The 22,993-nt window shown below is 33.5% G+C and overlaps 1 long non-coding RNA gene across 1 annotated transcript; it reads left to right on the top strand.

The window, feature by feature from the left end:
* The first annotated feature begins 312 nt into the window (after positions 1–312).
* On the top strand, positions 313–1,930 carry LOC141689262 (uncharacterized). Its single transcript, XR_012562299.1, has 3 exons — positions 313–1,111; positions 1,340–1,379; positions 1,562–1,930. It is a non-coding gene; the product is annotated as an uncharacterized LOC141689262 (long non-coding RNA).
* Positions 1,931–22,993: the final 21,063 nt, after the last annotated feature.

Below are 22,993 nucleotides of genomic sequence, written 5' to 3' on the forward strand. Positions count from 1 at the left end.
CTGCTGATGATATCCAAGAATATTTGGAGTAAGCAATGAATTGTATAATTTTATTATTTCATTTTAAATATTTAAATATATATCTTATTGAGATTTACTACATTGTATGCAGTGAGCACAAAAAGTTATTGCAAGAAAGAGGCATTTCATATTCAGATATTGACGTGAAGCAAAGAGAAGAATTCCCATCTTGGTTCAGAATAAAGGTCAGAATCTGTTTTAATAAAATATTAACATGTTATGTGATCATTCATAAATGTATAAATGTCTTTTTTTCTTTTGTAGATATCTCAAATGCAAGTGCAAAATTCAGCTGTTATCAATGATGATTTGTACTCTTTATCTCAAGGTCCATTAGAACGATATCATAGTTATCAAAGCTATGTTGTAAATGGTGTTAGATTTCGTTGCAAAGAGTATGATGATACTCTTAAAACACAGTATTCTGGAGTTTGCACAGAAGGTGATCATGAAAATGAGAATCTTATATATTATGGGGTCTTGATTGAGATTTTAGAATTGTCATTTCTTTTGGATCGGAAAGTTTTCTTATTCCACTGCAAGTGGTATAACTCTAGTCTCAAGTGCAGAACAATCTACGTGGATAATAATCTTACGTCCATTAATACATCAACTGATTGGTACACTAACGAACCTTTTATTTTGTCAACTCAAGCTTAACAAGTCTTTTATCTCCTTGATATGAAACATGGTTCAAGTTGGAGGTTTGTTCAAAAAGTAAATCATCGTTCTATGTATGACATTCCTGAAACATCTGAAGCTGTTAATGATTTATCGAATAATGATGTATTTCAAGAAGAAGAGTCGGTTCATTTGCCATCTTTTCAACCAGTTGAGGATTCAATTGAAAGTTCATCATTAGTTCGACGAGATGTTACATCTTTAAGTCTCTCCGACAAACTTGTTGCTGATTTATTTTCCAAAAATGAATATCAATCTTCTCGTGATGATGATGAACTAGATGGAACTGAAGAAAATGAGATTTACGATGATGGAAATATATTCTTTGATGATGAATTAATTTTTACAAGCGACAACGAGGATGAAGAGACTGAAACAGAATTAGATTCCTAATATTATGGATTCTCAGGTAATTGCAGTGAGGTTATTTAACTACTTTCTTTATAATATTGCATAATCCATTACTACTGGTCTACTGATTTCCTAACCTTTTATTTTTTATGAACTTGCCATCTGTTACAGCTTTATTTGTAGTTGGTAAAGTTTCACTTGTCTCTCTGTTGGTATTGAGGATAACTGTGAAATAGGTGCATAATGTTTATATACTTTATCTGATGATAAATCTTGTTGTCTTCAGGCTATTGAATTTATCATACAGAAGTCTGAAAATGAGCAAAGTATGTATGGTAGAGTAACATTTATTTTTTCTCTTCATTTGAATCTCTATCTAATGTTCCTTTTTTGGGCGTACATAAATTTAAAATGACTATGAAGATGCTGGCTGTTTTTTTCTGGGAGTTTGTAGGCTATGTACTTTTTTGGCTGTTTTAATAAATTTTACAAATCTGTATGTCTGCAGCGTTGCGAGAGGCGAGATTATGCTCATTTGTGCTCTTATTTCGAGGTTCCTATGCAGGTGGTTGCATCACAGCAATGTAAAGGCTTATAATTAAAAAGAGTATGACATTTTGGTTGATGACTTGTCTCAGAACTTTAAATATCAACTCTTTGATTTAATTGTGCTCCTAATATTGTTAAATATGGATCTTGGGAGTGTTTCTATGCTCAGTTTTATTGATAGGCACCTCCATGGTTTTTCTGGTTATGTGGCTGTGTTCCATTGATTTTTGGTAATCTTTTGGAATTATGCAGGTTCCAATAGTCTGCAATAACTAGTTTATTGTGTACTGGATAGGAAAATTACTGTTTGGCATCTGATTTTTATCGTTTTGCTATTCTTGCTATTCATGCGGCAAGTTATCCTGAGGACAGGGGTTGATACAAGCTCCTCATTTAAGTAGACCTGTATCTTAGTCCACTATTATAAATTTACATCTTACAACAAAAAAGACATTAATTTATTAAATTTGTATGCTACAAAAAATATCATTTGAGATATATTGATTAGTTTTGTTGTTTTCAACTATTTAATTCTTATTTGTTAATGAGCAGGAGCAATAGCTAAAGGGGGTAAGATTTTAAGACCTAAGTATTTTATAAAAAAAACTTTTATTGTTAATATGTCAAATATATTAAAGTTAGAATTTTGTCTTAAAATATTTAGTTCTAATATTTTTAAAATATGCATATGAAGAACTACCGTACATGTTTTACAAATTAATAATGGGACCCAAATATGAAATATTCTTACATTACATTTATTCTATATACCATGTTTTACCGTCTTTGTCAAACTTACTAGATTTTTATCGTTAAATAGAAATATTATAATTAAAAAATATTTATAATTTTAATTACTAAAAAATTATGTTTAATTTACCTTAAAAATATTTTTTTAAAATTTATAAATAATTATTAATTTCTCTAATTATCTATTAAAACTTGATCAAGTACAAATTTGTCACAAGAGAACACTTTAGTTTAGTGTTAAAAAGTACAAAATTCTTTTCGGATCTTTTTCTACTAACAATTTGGTATAAGATATGATTAGGCGAATAATTAGTATTTGAATATACTCCCTCCATCCCATTTTAGTTGTCACATTTCCTTTATAGAAGTCAAATTGACCAATTTTTGACCAAAGATTAAACATTATTCTTATATTATTTCAAAAAACTAAAAATTATATATTAAAGTAGATTAAATCTACTTTCCAGTGATGCAATTTTTTTATTTTGTTCAATCATAAATAATTATTAATAAATTTTGGTCAAATTTAAGTCAATTTGACCGGCACAAATCCAAATGTGACAACTAAAATGGGATGGAGGGAGTAATATTTGGTACACCTATACAAAAGTACACGAGCAAGTAAAAAAAACGAATATATTTAATATCGAGTTTGCTTTTTTGATATAAATACACGACACGAAACCTAAATACATGAATAATTAACTATTTTTTAAAAAAGATTATATTTATATATTTTATAGAAATGCACCTTCCAATACTTCTGTCATAGCTTGTGCCACATGATGACATTGAAAGTATACGGTTAAATCTCTTTAAAGTAACAGACTTATGACTGAGAAACATAATCGCAAGTAAAAATTTATCGTCCCTACTTTTTGTTGTAACCGGAAAAAAATATTATTTTCACTAAGTTTATGACGCGAGACGATTTAATGTTAATTAGTGCATATTCGAATAATTGATATTTCATTTTTTTTCTTATCTAAAAAGAGTTGATTTTTAAAAAAAAATATCAAAGTGTATGAAACATGGTTCAATATATTTTGTATTCAGTACTTAGTTGTTTTTGAATTTTTTTTTCGCAAAATATGGTTTGTAACTTTGCAACTATATGTACAACTGAAATTACCTCAAAGCCCGATTGGAAAATTAGCTTTTTGGCCAAATATAACTGTTTAATCAAATTAGAGGTTAATCATATAAAACCTCTAATATTAGTGTTCGGTAATTAGCATTTTGAAATGGTTTTTTTGTCCTAACAAGCTAACTTCAAAAAGCTACTTAGAAGAATTTCTTTAAGTAATAGAAAAAATTAATACAAACATTTATTTACCAGCAATTTTATTCGAAACAACTTTATTAAATCGGCAGTTGACTCAATTAACTAGTCAAAATAATTATTTCATATGGTTACAACTAACGGATAAATACCAAACATGGTCAAAATCAATCACAACTGCAGTTTTAAAATTTATTAATTATATGATCATTTTTGTTGCTTAAAAAATTGTACTCGTTAAATAAAATGTAATCTTAAGTGTAATGAATACTACAAACCTTATTTTATAAATAGTAAAATTGAATAAAAAGTAGAACAGGTAAAATAACTGAAATATTTTTGGCTGCATTCGAGATTACTTCTAGTTGTATCGAGTTGCAAAACTGTATTTTTGCAAAAATTTGAAAAATCGTATTTTGGCAATTAAAAAAACTTAGTTTTACAAAAATGATTTAAAAAACATATTTATCGAAAAAGCTCAAAACCTTTTTATGCACCCATCATATATAATAGGGGAAAATTATTTTTAGTTTGGCGCTCAACTTTCCCACCACTTTTCTTTATCATTTTAGATATCCTATTCAACTATTTATGCGGCACATGTTTACCAGGATCAGTTAATATCAAAAGTAAAGTAATGATAACGTTTATCACTCCTCAAATATATAGTCCACGTTCTATCCCTGCCAGTCCTTCATTCATCTTTCAACCTCTAAAACTGCTTATAACTTGTAAGCTATCTTTCCATTTTCTCTGTTTTCTAATCTCTCTCAAAATATATATTAACTTATTCTATATGTATAAGATATCATGCCACCGGGACGCAGTAAAAGACGATATAGTTTGCCTGGAAAACAAGAATTGCCTATCAATGATACTAGTGCTTTTGTCGCACAAAGAGAATTCATTAATGATTCCGCTGGTAAAAATCCACAAGTTTCTCGTCGCATAACTCGATCTAATATTCAGAGCCAACAAGTTGAATCCACTGCACAACCTATCCGTAAAGATGAACATAGTGGAACTAACATACCCCCCAGTGGACAAACTGAACAACATGAGGCCTCTAGTGTACACAGTGAAGAACCAAAAAGCACTATGTCTTCTCAAGCACGATTTGGTAGTATTTTGTACAATATATTTATATTATATATACAATAGCTTACTTCTTATTATGGAATATATATCCATGTAGATCAAAATGTAAGGCACAATCCCCGTAAAGCAACTCGGGGTATGACGACTTCGAAGATGGCTAGGGCAGCCTCAACAGGAAAGCTGTCTGTAATTTTTGATGCAAATTGCAGGCAATCAATATGTACTAATGCTGAGAGGTTTAATAATGAGATTGGATTTATTGTTCGTAATTATGGAACATTTTCTTATATATATTGGAGACTAGTCCCGGAGCACATTAGAGCACCATTGCGAAACTATCTCCTGGTAAATTATTTTACACTAACTATTTTATACATTGGGTGAGCATATAAGTTACACACGCTGCCTACAGTACAATCTTTTTAGATCCTGTTGGTTTATCTTGTATTCTGTTAACTTTTTCCCAATACATATCTATATAAAGATTGATTCATAAATGTGTAAACCATTGAATGTACTATTCATAAAGTTTTTTGTTTTACAGGAGAATTTTGACGTTGACTTACGTGATGAGACAACTAAACTATGTATCGATGAGCAAATGAGGAGAGTCTGGAAGAACTATAAATACAAGTTACATTCATACTTCAAATCTATTGGGGGTAAAACCGATTTGGTGACGGCTAAAAAAAAGCGACATCCAGACTTCAAAGATAACCAACAGGAAGAGTGGGAAAGGCTATGTGATGGCTGGAGTTCAACTCAATTCCAGGTTACTTGTATTTTGTAAAAATAATCACTATATAGATTTATTATATGCGTTAACAATATTTTGATTTCCTATTTTTTTATCAGGAAAGAGCTATAAAGAATACCATCAATCAATCCAAAAAAAAATGGAATTCTAAAATGGGTCAGTTTCCACAGTGAGACATCATATTCGACGTGGAATGGAATTAAGCTCTTCAACCGGACAAATTGAGACTTGGTGTCAAAATCATTTCGAAGAGAATGGATGGACCGGGCCAGAACTTGAGAATTTATATGTAAGTAGTCGCTATCTAGTTTTCAACTCACAGGTTATATATTCTACTTATGAACAATGTTATCAAAAATGTTTTGTGATGCTTACTCTAAGTAATTTGTTGTTTTAATGTATTGTACTTACCTTTATTTCACTTTATTATAATTGTTATCAATTTAATGTTATTAGGGGGATATGATGAATCTAAGAGAAGCATATTCACCGAAAGAATTGTCGGACAAAGAAATATTAGAATTGGTACTTGGTCATCAATCTGTATATTTGAGAGGATGGGGACGTTCTGCTAGGAGCAAAATTGCAAAATCATCTCATGAAACTAGTACTCAGACTAGCCAGCCAACCTATCAAGAGATGGTTGAACAACTTACTGAAGCCAAAAGTCTTCTCACTGAAGTTGTTGACATTCTACGCAAGAACAACCTTATACCACAGTCTGCAAAATCTCCAACCAATGAAGTATCTGATGGTCATATGGAAAACTCAGGATGATTTCTAGATTTAGATATTTTGTTTTTAAGTATTGTTTGAACATTTCAATTTATGTTGCTCATTTAACTATTTAGGTTTTCATGTTTTCATTTCACTTCGTTAAATATTAATGAAATTAATGCTTAGTATTATTGTGATTATATTTTTTTAGCGAGTAAATAAATAAAAATATAAAAAAACAAAAAAAATTAATACATCAAAATATAATAAATAGCTAAAACTAGAAAAATTATAATTGGCAAATAAAATAGTGCCACGTGGCTTGTTTTCTAAACGCCAAGTATTATAACATGGTCCCCGAAAAATAGATGGAGGTGCCACGTGGCCATCTATGATGCGCCACGCGGATGCTGATAAGGCGTCACATGGATGATGACAAGACGCCACGTGACATGCCAACAAGGAGCCACATAGACCATCCTAGTCATTGCATGGGCCATGAACACATCAGCTGTTGACTTGTTCTCATGTGGAGCCCATAACATTTTACTTACCAATATATGGATATGTAGGTAAATATCCTTTCTCTACAAACTTTTACCTACCACTCGCTACCAATAATTTATTAGTAGGTAAATGTTATTTACCTACAAATATAGTAGTTTTACCTACATATACAATTGGTAGGTAAAGATCAATTTTCTAAGTACTTCCTGTGTGGCGACCACAGGAGGAATTCACTTAGAACTGTCTAACTTCTCTGTGGCGACCACAGGAGAAGTATACTTAGAACTTTTCTAAGTTAACTTCTCTGTGGCAACCACATGAAGAGTATACTTAGAACTTTTCTAAGTTAACTTCTCTGTGACGAGCACATGAGGGGTATACTTAGAATTTTTCTAACTTAACTTCTCTGTGGCGACCATAGGAGGAGTATCTTAGATATTTTTTAAGTTAATTCTCTGTGGCGACCACTAGCACTAAAAAATTCCTGATTTTCTTAAAGTTCATTCTTTTCAGGAAATGAATTTTGTGCTGCTATTATTATAATTTTAACAAATTCTTTTAAACATTTGTAAATTTAAAAGATATTAAAATTGATAAATCACAATTATTTTTCACAACTTATACAATTATTATCATTAAATTGATAATACCATATTTTTGTGAAAAATGATTATGCTGCAATTTAGATTAATTTTAATGGACTCCTTTAAATATTAATTATTTAAAGCCCAATGAAATTAATAACTCGCAACTTTGATAGAAAAATGGAAATAATTATCATTGAATTGATAATATTTTAATCTTTCTAATTTAAAGATGTGTTTCAAAGTTTTATTCATAAATTAACCCAAATGATTAATTTATTTTCAAAATTTTTATCAATATAAATGTGCCGAAACATATATATATATATATATATATATTAGATGCAAGCACATAAATATTTGAATTACGAGAAATAAGTAATGGCATGTAAATTCAGATGTCCTCAAAATATTGAAATTTAATAACAAGTGAATTTAGTCAGAACAAATTGCAGTTTCTGAATTCTAATTTATTAATTAGAAAGATTTAACATCCCAAGTTCATTAACCAACTTAGAGAAAGTGTTTTCATCAAGTGGTTTTGTAAAGATGTCTGCAATTTGATCCTCTGTGGGCACAAAATATAGTTCCACAATGTCATTAGTGACATGCTCTCTGATAAAGTGATAACTGATATCAATATGCTTTGTTCTTGAATGCTGAACTGGGTTGTTGGAGATTGCTATGACACTAGTATTATCACAGAATATTGGAATTTTTGACACTAATAGACCATAATCCCGGAGTTGGTTCCTCATCCACAATATTTGAGCACAACAGCTTCCAGCAGCTATGTATTCTCCTTCAGCAGTTTATGTGGATACTGAGTGCTGCTTTTTGCTGTGCCAGGAAACCAACCTTCTTCCAAGAAACTGACAGCTTCCTGACGTACTCTTCCGGTCAACCTTGCAACCTGCAAAGTCTGAATCTGTATAGCCAACTAAGTTAAACCTTGTATATTTAGGGTACCTAATACCAAGGTTTGGAGTTCCCTTAAGATCCCTAAAAATCCTTTTGACAGCTATAAGATGAGACTTTTTAGGGTCAGCTTAAAATCTAGCACATAAACATGTTGCAAACATAATATCTGGCCTACTTGCTGTGAGATAAAGTAATGAGCCTATCATACCTCTGTAGTTTGTGATGCCAACTTTCTTACCAGTTTTGTCTTGATCAAGCTTAGAGGCTGTTGGCATTGGAGTTTTTGCCGGAGTTGAATCTTCCATATTGTACTTCTTGAGAAGTTCTCTGATATACTTAGATTGACAAATGAATATCCCATCTTTCCTTTGACTCACTTGTAATCCAAGAAAGTAGTTCAACTCTCCCATCATGCTCATTTCATACTTACTCTACATTAGCTTAGAAAATCTCTTGCAAAGATCATCATTAGTAGAACCAAATATAATGTCATCAACATATACTTGAACTAATATCATATCAGATTTATGCATTTTATGAAACCGAGTTTTATCTATAACACCTCTAGTGAAACCATTTTCAAGTAAAAACTCAGACAGAGTGTCATACCATGTCCTTGGGGCTTGCTTAAGACCATAGAGAGCTTTGAATAGGAAGTATACAAAATCAGCCAGATTTGGATCTTCAAAACCTGAAGGTTGTTCCACATACACTTCTTCTTCTAGCTCCCCATTCAGGAATGCACTCTTCACATCCATTTGATAAACTTTGAAGTCTGAATGTGCCGCGAATGCCAGAAACATCCTGATTGCCTCAAGTCTAGCTATTGGTGCATAGGTTTTATCATAATATATACTCTCTTCTTGAGAGTAACCTTTAGCTACCAACCTGGCCTTGTTTCTCGCTACAATGCCATCTTCATCTAACTTGTTCCTGAATACTCATTTAGTGCCTATCACTGACTTGTTCTTTGGACGGGGTACCAGCTTCCATACCTTCCGCCTCTCAAACTGATTGAGTTCTTCTTGCATAGAAATAACCCAATCTAGATCTTCAAGTGCCTCATTCACTTTCTTAGGTTCCATTTCTGAAAGAAACCCTGAAAAATGACATTCATTCTGAGTGGCATGTCTAGTTCTCACTCCTGTGTCAGGATCACCAATGATCAACTCAAAGGGATGGTCTCTGTTCCAAACTCTTTGTCGAGGCAGATAAGATCTTGAGGTTTCCCCTTGTTTAGCATGATGTTGAGTGTGAACTGTAGATCCTCTTCCTGCTCCCCCTGAGTTGTTGCCACCATGACTTGATGATTCTGATCTTTGTTTAGTAGTTCTTGAAGGTGTTCTTGTATGATTATCATAATCATTGTTTTCACAATTACCACCACTTGATCCAGAATCAACATTGCCATGTATTGTAGGTATAGCTCTAGCAATCTCAGGTTCTACTATATCCAAAGGATCATCTGATAGATTTTTAAATTCCAGAGATTCAGAATCCTCTTCTCTTTGCAGGCTTGCCAACTTGGTGTCATCGAATGTTACAATAAGGCTTTCAATCACCTTCTGATCAGTAATCATATAAACCCTGTAAGCTTTAGATTCCAGAGAATAGCCAAGAAATACTTCAGCTTTAGCATCAAACTTTCCTAGATGCTCATTTCCTTCTTTTAGCACAAAACATTTAGCTCTAAACACATGAAAGTATTTTAGTGTTGGTTTCTTGTCAGCCATAATCTCATAAGGAGTCTTGACATGATCTTTATTAATAAGGGTACAATTTTGAGTGTAACACACTGCGTTGACAGCTTCAGCCCAGAATTAGGTGGGAAGTCTTGATTCACTTAGCATAGTCCTTGCGTCTTCAACCAAGGTTCAATTCTTCCTTTCTGCTACTACATTTTTGTGTGGAGTTCTTGGGGCTGAGTATTGTCTCAAAATACCTTTCTCTGTATATAATTCAATTAGAAATGCATTCTCGAATTCTGTCCTATTGTCTGATCAGATCTTTCTTGTAATAACCCCAAAAATTTTGGACTTTTTGTAAACCTTATGAATAGTGATTTTGCTGATTATGCCGAATAAGAAAACTTTTCATGCCACACAATGTAGCAGTTCTTTTATTGATATTCTGAGGTCTTATTAGTACTCTATATGGTATATAAGTGTATGTAAACATCGTCAGAATCCAAATCCGAACACTTTGATTTTTCCCGAAAATTCACCAGATACCGAAAGAATTGAGTATAAGGTAACATGATAAAAAGGATTTAAATTCAAGGATTTTTAGAGAGGATCATAAAAGGAATATAAAATATTGAGAAAGGTTTAAGGGAACCTAAGTAATAAGATTTCAGGTATGATCCCTCAAACGATAAACGAGAACTAAAGTTAAGCGAACAGTATAAAAGAAAAGCGGTCATTAGCCAAGTAATTAGGGGTTAAACAAAGAGGTTAGTGGATGATGATGTCATCACACCAACAAGAAGAAGACAAGTGTAAGAGGATGACATGAGAAAGATGACATAGGCATGGTGACATAAGCATGACAAATGGAGGGATTGGTTGGTTGATTGTGAGCCACACAATTTTTACCATGGTAACAATCTAATTAACAACAAAAGGAAGTAACCAAGCTAAACACCACATAAATCATTTAATCAAACTAGAAACATTTTTAATTCACTTTTCTTCCCTTGCTCTCGGCCAAAACCAGATTAGCAACTTAAAACTACCATATCTTCTTCAATACTCACTCAAATGTTGTGTTTTATAGCTCGTTGGAAAGGTATTGAGATGGCCTACAACTCTTGTTCTCAAGTCTTGTCCAAATAAGCATGGTAAGACCCTCATTTTTACAGTTCTTTAAATTGGACTTTTAGAAACTTCAAAACCTAACTTTGCGTTCTTGATTTCCTTGGAAAGATCAAGCTTGTAGGAGGTTAGATTAAGGCTCCATAAGGCTTCCTAACAACTTAACACCTACCAAGGAAGGTATCAACTTCAAACCCTAGCTTTGATTTTATGATTCCATTAAGTTTTATTGAAGCATTGTTAGTATTAAGGTTTGATCTTTGATTATAAGTAGTTTTGGTGGATTTGTATTGGTTTTGAATATTAGGTCTTTGATTGGTTGGATAAATTGGTAAAACTTGGAGTTGGGGACTGAGTTTGTAGTATGATGGTTGAATATTGTTGTATTGGTGGTTGTGAGTGAATTGATGATAATTTAGAGTGTTAATTAAATTGGAAATCGCGTAAACATAAACGTAATAATGCCCGATTTTCCTTAACTGTTCTGTTCTTAACTTTAGGACCCGTGAACTCACTGAAAGATTTTAACATTTTCCATGTTTAGATAGTTCATGTTACGAGCTTCATTTTGATATGTGGTTCGCTTGAATCCGATGTACGGTTTAGGAGAAATGACCGTTTTAAGTAACGGCGTTTCGTGAACGAACCATTACCCCTCGCCTTACTTTGAAACCTTGGTTAAGGCCCTTAAATGACTAATTGGAGCATGAAACAATTATGTAAAGTGGACTAGGCAGTTGGTAGGGTATTCGCGAAAGCGTCGCCTTAAAATTCGTAATGGTTAATTTATTAAAAATGGTGGAGCCGAGGGTACTCGAACGACTTATGTGATTTGTTAAGCATAGAAATGACCATAAGTAAACGTTATGGTTCAATTGGTTAAAGTCTAGTTTCTTAAGCGACCGTGGTTTAATTCCGGCTTATGTTGTTGTTCATAGGTTACCGGACCCACTCTAAGCTTAAGTCTACCCCGGAGCACTCAGACAAGTTTTCTACCCGTTATACTGTTGTTGTGATGTATATATGTATATGCATTATCTTATGATAAGTGCATTATTGTTATTAGAAAATCTTGTGATATATTGGAGCATGTTGATATGATATATATGCATGCCTGTTTCGTAATCTTGATATCTAATTGTTGATTCAATTACTTATAAGTTGCATAATACCAATGCTAGAGATTAGCAGTAATTGCGTATACCCTTAGTATAGGGGACCCGAAGGTGAACATTTTTCTAAACCGGGAGTCGGTGTTCCCGAGTATAATATATGTATATTTTTATATATATATAAATAGTTTTCAAAACTATTAATCGAATAAGGTCTATTCGATAACTTTATTTATTTAATGAATATTATTTTAAATATTCATTCGAGGACTTATGACTCTGCTTTATTTTATTTAATGAATATTATTTTGAATATTCATTCGAGGACTTATGACTCCGCTTTATTTTATTTAATGAATATTATTTTGAATATTCATTCGAGGACTTATGACTCCGTTTATTTTATTTAATGAATATTATTTTGAATATTCATTCGAGGGCTTATGACTCCGCTTCTTTTATTAAATAATATTCTTTATTTTATTAAAGAATAATGTTTCGATAATCAAACTTACTTTCGATGATTCAAATAAAGATCGTACTTTCGTATAAGCATATCTTTGGTTATTTATTATTCATTTCAAGTATGAGTTTTAAAACATCTACTTCAATTATTTTTATAATGATTATCCTTATGGGAATATTATTTAAATAATAATATTCAGATATTTTCATATATATCGGGACTGATTTATTTTATTAAATCAGCATTACTCCAAACATTCTTAAATATGTTTTCGAGTCTTCAAAATGATTTTAAAAGTCAGAGCGGATCCCAAAACTCATTTTCAAATTTAAGATCTTCCTTTCGAAGGGGATTTAAATACTCGCTTAAAAATCTGAGGGATCCGGCTCTGTGATGTATTTTTATATTCGCAACAAGGTTGCTATTTTGATAAAAAGGGTTTTTGATTACTTACCCAACACTCGGGAAGTAAAATTATTGGAATGAGTTTAATCCATTAACAGGCATCGCCTGGGAAATATCGGTGAGCTTTCCTTTCCAACTAGATACGACTTCTTGGTGGAGCCGTATCAACAAGTTTCTACTTTGGGAAAGGGGGGACGAGCTTTACATTTCAGAGTCATGGATTTCATCTGAACTAGGAGTGGCGTAAGTGGTCCAGTGGCGCCGGCCCAACCTTATTATATTGGCCCAAATGGCCTGGAAGTTCCGCTAAGACGGTCCATTCCTTAGGAGTCCAGGGTTCGGTTGACAAGTAAATCCCACTGTTCTCCTCTACATGTAGAAAATGGTGGGGTTGCACTACTGCGACTGATCATCGTAAGTGGTCTTCCTGGCGCGGCAAACTCCCGTAATGAGTTCATCATCCAGTTTGGATATTTCTGCAACACTACCCGGAGCATTCGATCGAAAGGCTACGGATGAGTGATTGCTGAAGTATTGACAGGGTCAAACAGTTATGATGATGTTTCCCTCAAATGAAGTATCTCGTAACTTCATTTCTTTTAAACAACATTTCAAAGATTGAATCTATTCAAGTCTTATCTTGTAGTCTCATCTATGTGATGAACTTTTGAAACTGGTTATAACTTGAACGGTGGTAGTTCAAGTAGTATTTGGAAAAGATATAAGTATATTGGGGTATCTTGTAACTTCATCTTTTCAACTTATATCCGGTTAATGATTATCTTATGCATGACAAAGATTTTCAGAAAAACGTTGAGACAAGGTTAGATATATAAGATCACCTTGCAACGATATTTTTATACAGTTATAAACTGGAACTCTGTGTATATTATACATGGAAGAGGATTTCAAAGATTTTGAAAAGTATATAAGTATATATACTGAATATTTTGCGACTTCGTCGCATTAAGATATCAAACTTGGTTCATTTCTTCTTGACCAAGACTTTCATGAGTACTATGAGAATGCTCATATATTGTTAATTATTATACATATTATTTCGGTGGGCTTGTTGCTCACCCTTGATTTCTTCTTTCATCACACAACATCAGATAGACAAGATGAACATGACCAAGCTCCCAATTTGCGAGCGGATAGGAAATGTTCCAGAGTTTCCTATAGGCGTTGATGTCGCTGTAGCTGAGGTAGGAACTACCAATAGGCTAGGCTTTCAACTTTTGATGTACCAGACTTATGTATCTTTATGAATTATAATAATGGAAAAAAATGTAAATTTATTCAGAAACCCTTTTAAGGTGTAATGGCATATAATTGTGGAATAAAATGACTCGTGTTATTTTTGGATATTCATCTCTGAGACTATAACTTGTGGTGTGTGTGTTTATTGTGGGGTCACATTACTGAGTAGTTGATTGTTTATTAAGATTGGGTGTTATTAAGGGAAATGGAACTCGTGACACCCCGGATCCCCGACCCCGGATTTGGGGGTGTTACAGAAATGGTATCAGAGCTAAGCGTTATAAACCTCAGAGATGATGTGACGTTAAAATAATAAGTTCACTAAGATAATAAGAACTCTTGTCAAGTTCATAGTCGGACTACCTAACATAGTACTGACAGTTAAAACCCTTATGGGAACCCTTATAAATAACGTGATAGAAGCGTAGTTCATTATCGTATATGGTAGCGGGACTCCGAACCCTGAGGTTGAGGAGAAACAACGCGATGATGTTTTATTACTTATTGGAGATCAGATTGTGGATCCGATAGAGCGTCCTAACGCGGGACCAGATGATGTTAATATTGAGGATGTAGCGGTTGAGGATGTTGTCCCAAAAGGGATTGTTGCTGAGAAGGATCTCGTGGAGGATCCTAACAAGACTGAAGAGATGGTCGCTGAGGAATTGATAACCATGGTTAGAGCGACTACCAGAGGTAGGATTGGCCGGTCACTACCGGAGGTTCGTTCAAGTTTGTAAAGATAGTAGCCCCTTTAACGTGGCTTACTCGTAAGACTGAGAAATTCGAATGGACAGAGAAATGTGAGAACAACTTTTAAGAACTGAAGCAAAGGTTGGTGACGGCCCCTATGATGGCGTTGCCGGATGGAAAAGGAGATTTTGTGATGTGTAGTGACGCTTCGCATAAGGAATTAGGGTGCTTCTTATACAGCACAACAAGGTAATCGCGTACGCGTCAAGACAATTAAGGGAATATAAAATTCGATATCCCCACCCATGAGCTTGGGCTCATGGAAATAGTTTTGGCCTAAAGATTTGAGGCACTACTTGTATGGAGAGAAGTGGGAGATTTACATAAGCCATAAATGCTCTAGTACATTTTCACGCAAGAAGAGCTCAACATGCGCCAGAGGAGGTGGTTAGAGCTAATCAAGGATTATGATTATGAGATTATTTATCAGCCAAGTAAAGCCAATGAGGTGGCTAACACCCTTAGTAGAGAGGAGAGACTCAAGATGAAAATGTCTTTGGGAGAGTTGATAAGAGATTTTGAGAAAATGGAAATAGAAGTGAAGGTAACCGGAGCCGGTACCGAAAAGCTGTTTGAGATTGCAATAAAGCCCGAATTATTGGAGAAGATCATATTGTGCCAAGAAAAAGTGATGAATGGAGGCAGAGAATCGATGACCAGAGAAGAGATTAATACCTAGAAAGATGATGAGGGAATAATGAGGTATCCCTACAGAATTTGGGTTCCAAATGTTCAAGAGCTTAAGGACTGGATCTTAGATGAAAGTCATAGTTCGAGGAATAAGATATAGGGCAAACCCTGAATGTGATAGTCAGGGAGGATGCCATCAAGATAGAAGGAACCCATAACATAATGCAGTGGAAAATGAGGATTTAAAACATGTAGGATGACCCCGATTATGGGGAGGATGAGAAAACATTTCATATAGAGAAAACAGAAGTCGATCAAGATAGGGAGAACTAGGATGGTACTCCTATGGGGCAATTCATGGACCTGCCTAAACAAAACTTATACTTTTATCCCTAACCACCACCCTGAGGAAGCAATGCGGTGGGAAATTCTTTCAGGACCTTTAAGTCGCTAAGCTCTCAGAGTTCCAAGGAACAAGCTGAGCTAGCCGAGGCAAGAGCCTAGCTATAGGAAATAGAGGAAAGATTTTATATTCTAAATGATTGATGAAGCGCAAAATACTGTTTTTGTCACTTACCTTCCTAAGAGAGAGGCCACCCGTTGGTGAAAGGCCAAGAAAGGCACGGAGCCAGAGGTTATAATAAACTGATTAAAGTTCAGACACTTATTTTCAGGAAAGTACTTCCCAAGGTTATGGAGGTAGTGTAAAAGCTATAGAGCCAGAACAAAAGTGGACGAGTATGATGAATTATGAATCTAAGTTGTAAAAGTTGTCAAGATTCGTTCTGAGGACACGAATCCAGAATGACGGGATGTTTGAAATCAATGCTTATGTTGTGTTGGTTCATGTAATGGTTGTAATGGAAACGAAAAAAAAGACTGAAAAGGGAAGGAGTATGAAGGGATATAAAGGAAATAAAGTTGAGAAGTGATAAGGGAGTTAGGTATGGGAAACCCTAATAAACCCTTGCAATAAATATAGAGAAGTATGTCATCATCAGCGCGATGGTGACTGATCATGAGATAAATTCAAGGTTTGAAGGCGTAAGCGATACGTAAAGTTAATTCCTTTGAAGTTGACAGTATTCGATGAAAATTTGAGATAGATCGATTGATTAATAAGGAAACACGGATGGACTGAGGAGAAAAGAAAGTAAGAAATTAGGAAAATCGGATGAAGGAAGAGACCTTCAAGAATGTGAAGTGTAAGACTGGGGGCATGATACCCAGAAAGGGAGACGCCAGGTATGAAAGATATCCCAACATTGAGATGACTGTTGAGATAAATAAAAGAGGTAAATAAGTAGTTAGAACTAAAAGGTTCACGTTGAACATAACCAACATCTTCTAGAACATCCATGTTATCATTACTGAATCAAGCAAGAAAAGCGGATAACCGTTCTTATCTTTTGGAGGCCATATTGATTGACCTCATTTTGAATATAAATGTTATTATGAAATTAGGCATATACTATCGAGGTGGGAATGATTGAATAAAATACCCTTATCAGGGATATATGACTTGATTTATCCATGGAAGGATGCATATATTTTTTTTAAAGGTGGAATTAAGGATAGAACATCGGTAACTTAAAATAAATCCTAGGGGAATGCATAAAGGTTGGCATTTCACCCTTAATAGGGATAGTATGAGTTTTGACAGTATGAATTGGAAAGGATTAAGGTAACAACAACCTTTAAGGATCAGTGGAGAAATTTTTCAGAAGTATATAGACAATGATTCTGGTATTAGTAAATGGTATCTTGATATGCCCTGTGCCTAGGGTGTACCTGATGAAGGATTTAAGGATAACCTTAGAGGTTTTACAAGGAGAAAATGTAATATTCAAAGTTATCAAGAATATAAATTTTGATGAAGGAAATATGACGTAATTATAATAATGTCAGGTGGGGCACGTGTTAAACCACAAGAAAGTATGGATCGAACCAGTAAAGGTCGAAATTGTTCAAGGCAATTAGGACCTAATATAAAAGATGTCCTAAGTATGATCGAGAGTCAGTCGTGACAATGATTAACCTCTAAAGACTAAGGCAATAACTTATGGAAAAATGGTGATATTTTTTTCACTCATCAGATTTTAAGGAAAACATCTTCACATAAGCAGTGATTGAAATGAGGTAGAAAATTTATTTGGAGGTGGTTAAAATGACATTGATTGTAAGGAAATATTACTATCAGGAAAGGCCAAAGAGGTGGCCGACACTTTAAGTGTAAGAAGACAATTATCGGCGCTCGTGCCAGAGGAATACAGTGATAATGGTTAAAGTCGTGAAGATTGTATTATGGTTTGAAAGATTGACATTCCTTCTGATGATTGTGCGATACTCAATCGTGATAGTAGTTTGGTAAAGATTTAATTTATGAAATCGCCGTGAGCGGGCTATCTATCTTATAAGGTCATATCTTGAGATAATCCAGGACCATGTTACGAAAGGACTAAATGAACCTTTGAGCTTCATGTCTCCTAATAAAGACATATGGTTAATAATGGTATTAACCTGCTGTAACGACCGAGAAATTACGCTTGTATTATATCATAATAAAGATAAATTATGTGTATTATTATGTGATTAAATGAGTTGAGTCATGAAACCCTAACTGCTATGTGTTACGTGTTGTCTGTTTTGATTCAAACGTGTTTTGTATATTTATTGAGTGTTTTATCGTAAGTTATATATTTTATATCAAAACCCGTACAGCTCAAAACTATGTTTTGAAAGCCCGTATTTCAAACAAAATCATTGGCCCTATTTTGCCAAAAATTACCCCTATTCCATATCGCTATTCCGAACCCCTAGACGTCTTACAAATTTACCTTTTTCGCGAAAAACGACTTTTCCGGACTCCTTTGGGTACCAAAAACCCCAAACAATCATATTTTTATTTTCATATCATCATAAAATTATCATACATTATTTTTCTTTGCATTTTTGTAATATTCACAATTTTTGGGAATTTTTAGCATTTACTTTGTATTTATTAAATATTTAAAAATTCAATATTAATACCCAAAAATTATAAAAATTGGGACCAAATATTTTTATTAGGAGTGTAATTAGCCCCTTAATTTTATTTAGGGGTATTATTTTCATAAATATAAATACCTGATTTATTGTTAATTATTCAGTTAATTATAATTAAAAATCAGAAAAAAATAAAAAGAAAAGGAATTAGGGTTTGTGGGTGAAGAACAGGGCAGAGAATCAAAGCCAATTTTGATCGTGATTCTGTTAACCAAATCAGTCATGTAAGTAGTCAAATTGAAGCTTGTGATTCGTAGTTTCTGATTATGTAAACGTTTTTGTTGTTGGATTTCTTGATTTTAATTTCATAATTTTGAGTTTATTGTTCGAATTCGGGTTTTGATTATGGCTGCTTGTTTGATGTTATTGTTGTTGGGGATGATTAGATCGTCAAAAACCGAGTTGATTAACCCCGGTTTCGACAGTTGTTGCTTCGGGTTTTTTCTCGCCGGAAAGCAGCAACGCCGCCGCTTTTCTTCGCGGTTCCGGCGTCGTGTTCGACGAGGACGAAGGGGAAACAGAAGGGGACATCGTCTGTGTTGCTGTACACCAGGAACGAGGAAGAATCGGACTGGAATCACGACGTTTGGCCGGGTTTTCTCGCCGGAACAATCACCGGCGGCGGAGCCGCGGTGATGTTCTTCGTGACCCGATAACCCGGAGTCGACCCGGTTTGCAACCCGATTTCGACCCGGGATTGATCCATGAAAACCCTAACCCTGTTTCTGTGTTGTGTTTCTGATATTTTAATATTCATTCTATTTTCTAAAAATCAGAAAATTAGTTTTAGTAATTCTAAAAATTAAATAAAAATCAGTTTTAAATTCTGAAAAATCTTATAATTAATTTTTAAATTATTTTACTAAATTATAAATTCGAATTTAATTATTTAATTAATTATTTAATTATTTATCTAATTATTTATTAGTTATCTAATTAATTAATAATTAGGTAATTAATTAATAATTAGGTAATTAATTAATAATTAGGTAATTAATTAATAAATAAGGATTAAAAATAATTTAATAATGTGATTAATAATCTAATAATTAGTTAATATTACGAGTAACTCGTATTTATACGAGTAGTGATTCGACAATTAGAATTATTATTCGAGCGATAATTTATTCGAAGAAGGTCGGAATAATTATTTGTATCGTATAATTAAATATCGATAATTAATTGATTAACGAATCGTATAATTTAGAATAATAATATAATGGTTCGATATTTATGTGAGGATCGCGAATAGTTCGTATTTATACGAGTAGTAAATCGTTGAGTAGATTATAATTTGAGTAATAAGTATTTATTCGATAAATAGCGTATCAGTTAATTGTATCGATTGATTATTTGTGAATAATCGATCCGATCGAGTAACTATTATTAATTTGTAAATAATTGTAATAAATAGTAATTAATCCTAATAATTAGGGATTAATTATTTTAAAATACAACAATTATTAGTTAATTATTTAAAAATGTAATTAAGGATTATTTAATTATAATTAATTATTTATAATTAATTAGTAATTAATTAAATCTTGTTTAATTCATAATAATTAAACCGTTAGTCCGATTTGAGCGAAACGAAGACCTCTAGACTCAGAAAAATGAAACGAATCCAATAAAAATAGTTGTAAGTTATAATTTCTTCCGGAAGAGAGTGGTTTTGTGATAATTAATTGTTCATAGGCCCTATTAGGGGTAGAATCGAGTCCAAAAAAATCCCGAAAATTTGTAATAAAATCAGATAGGGTTAGTTATTATAAATATGAGTCTAGTATCGATTCTAAAAATAATTATAAGTCTAAAAATTAATTATGTGCTTTATGTGCTATGTGCTTTACGTGATTATGTGAACCTTATGTTCTATATAATTATATGTGTATATATGCAAGTCAGATAGAAACACATGGGTAGACTGATAAGGTTACGTGGTATCAATTCGAGATACACGTATATAGTAAGTTATCTAAACGACTATCTTTCTATTATTGGTTCAGTGTTAGCAAGACAGAGCAAGCTAGAGACAGAAGACGGTGAGTTGAACCAGGTTAAGTACGCGCAAGGCAAGTTCTTCCCCTATTCTAAATTCAGAATAGTGAATTATATTTCCTTTAATTATATCAGTTACCTTTGATAATTATTGTTCATATACACTATTACCCAATTATTAATTCTTGTTTCTATTTCATTTCGATTCTTGATTTCTCCCAATTTATTGAATCCTCTATTCATATTCCAATACTTTTACCCTTGTTACATATACTTTGATATATCCTAGTATTGGGATACATCGAAACCATTCCGATTGTTCCGGATGCTAAGCTTTGGATTGGATGGTTACGATGCGGACTGGGTTTTACCCAGACCTTTAATTAATAGGCCATAGTTGCCTGAGTACTCCTTATATTGGTTGGGTCTATGCAGTTGGGCATAGATCTGTACTGTATCTTGACTGATCAGCAGGTTATAGTGCATATGTTGGTTCTTATTTCCAGTCTTGTTTATTTGGTACTCGCCAGTATTGGCAAATTATTATCCTATACAGATACAGATGGTTGTTCAAACCAACAGCTTATTGGTTCACTTATTTCTCTCTCTTTATACTATATATTTATTGTTGCAGGCTTGTGGAGCAATTTTGGCTCATCCCTTTTTATTGTTATTCCTATTGTTTTAGAATGAAACCTATCAGGACCCGCGTAGTCAAGAAGCGAGTCAAGCAGCGGGACCCTCTTATACCAAGAGTGTTCCTTCCTATTCCCGAAGAGAGCTTTGAATTACCAGATCAAGTGTAATAGGGTAAGTAGTAATGTTGGGTTGAATAAAAGTTTTATGTAGTCTGAATAAAAGTTGTGTGGTGAGAATGTAGATAGAATAACGTTTTGTAACAAAGAGAGTTCTTGAGACAGATTGTTTTATTTGGGCTTGTAATAAAGTGTAGTATGTGGTTCTTGTTTTCAACTCAAACCTTAAAAGATCCTGAGTAGTATTACTTCAGGGTAATTATTTATTTTTTTATTTTTATTCCGCTTGTGCAGGTTTAGTTTGTAGTTACTATTAATAATGCCCTAAATCTATACCCCGGATTTGTAGGGTGTTAGACCTGCTATCTTTGCTTTTATTAAAACTCTTCTGCTATTTTATCTGCTTCATGTCATATGTACGCCGAGTTCAGGAGTGTTCTTCATGAATCATGGAATGGTGATTATGTTGCCTCCTTAGAAGAATTCGATACGACATGTATGGACTCCGTATGGTTTTTTATTAAGATTTCATAGAAAATGAATGACTATAGTAGGTCAACGGTGGGCCATAGTAATGCAGGAATGATTCTGCGAGTAATAAGCCACTTACTTACAACCGCGAGAGTTGTATTGGAATGGATGTTGAGAGTGAGTACCACTAATCGGGTCGTGGTGGTGTATAAGTTATCATTGATAGGCTAATTAAGTCGATTATCTATCTATTGAATACTTATTCCTTCTTATCAATAGAGAGTCGTATTACTATACGAGGAAGGTTGCGATACAAGCATAGAATTCTAATAACGATGACGTCTAGAATGAAATCCCAGATTCGATTTTCGATGTCGAGGGAGTTTTAAAGGTGATTGTTTATAAGCTCGAGCAAGAGCATGGGTCCATAGAATGATGGACGGAATAGTAAATATTCAGACACGTTAAATAAGATGCTACAATACTTGATGTTGATATATATATATATATACGCATATGTTTTGTTCTCCTATGACAAACCTCTATAGTCCAGAGGTAGATTCCAAGCCAGATATTTTATGGCAGTATATTTTATATATATACAATTCTCTTCAATTCGTTCTTTTCTCTCCTTTTCATTTCATATAAGCTTAGAAGAACAACCCTTCCAGAAGGGGAGGTATTGCCGAATGACTATCTATCTGTGTGATAGAAGCCTAGTAGGATACCATCTATTGTTTAATTGTTTGTCAAGTACTAAAGGCTGACCACCTTCTGTACTAACTATGCAATGTAACAAGTGTTCATGATCATAGTGATCTCTCAATAAATTCTTTTACTTCTATATGAAGGACCAAGCTTTCGAAGATGGAGGCAGCTAGAGATGAAGTGGTACCAAGTATGGTGGTATTCCGATTCTAACGCGTTCGTGATATTAAGGTTGACGCGATTATTAAAAGGTTATAGAACGCTAACGAGCAAAAGTGTAATCAGTATAAAATTTGGTACGGAAGATAGTAACGATTACGAACTGGAAAAGAGTGGGTATTGAGAAGCAAAAACTGTAG

Source organism: Apium graveolens, chromosome 10 (genome assembly GCF_009905375.1).
Source record: "Apium graveolens cultivar Ventura chromosome 10, ASM990537v1, whole genome shotgun sequence".
NCBI lineage: Eukaryota > Viridiplantae > Streptophyta > Magnoliopsida > Apiales > Apiaceae > Apium > Apium graveolens.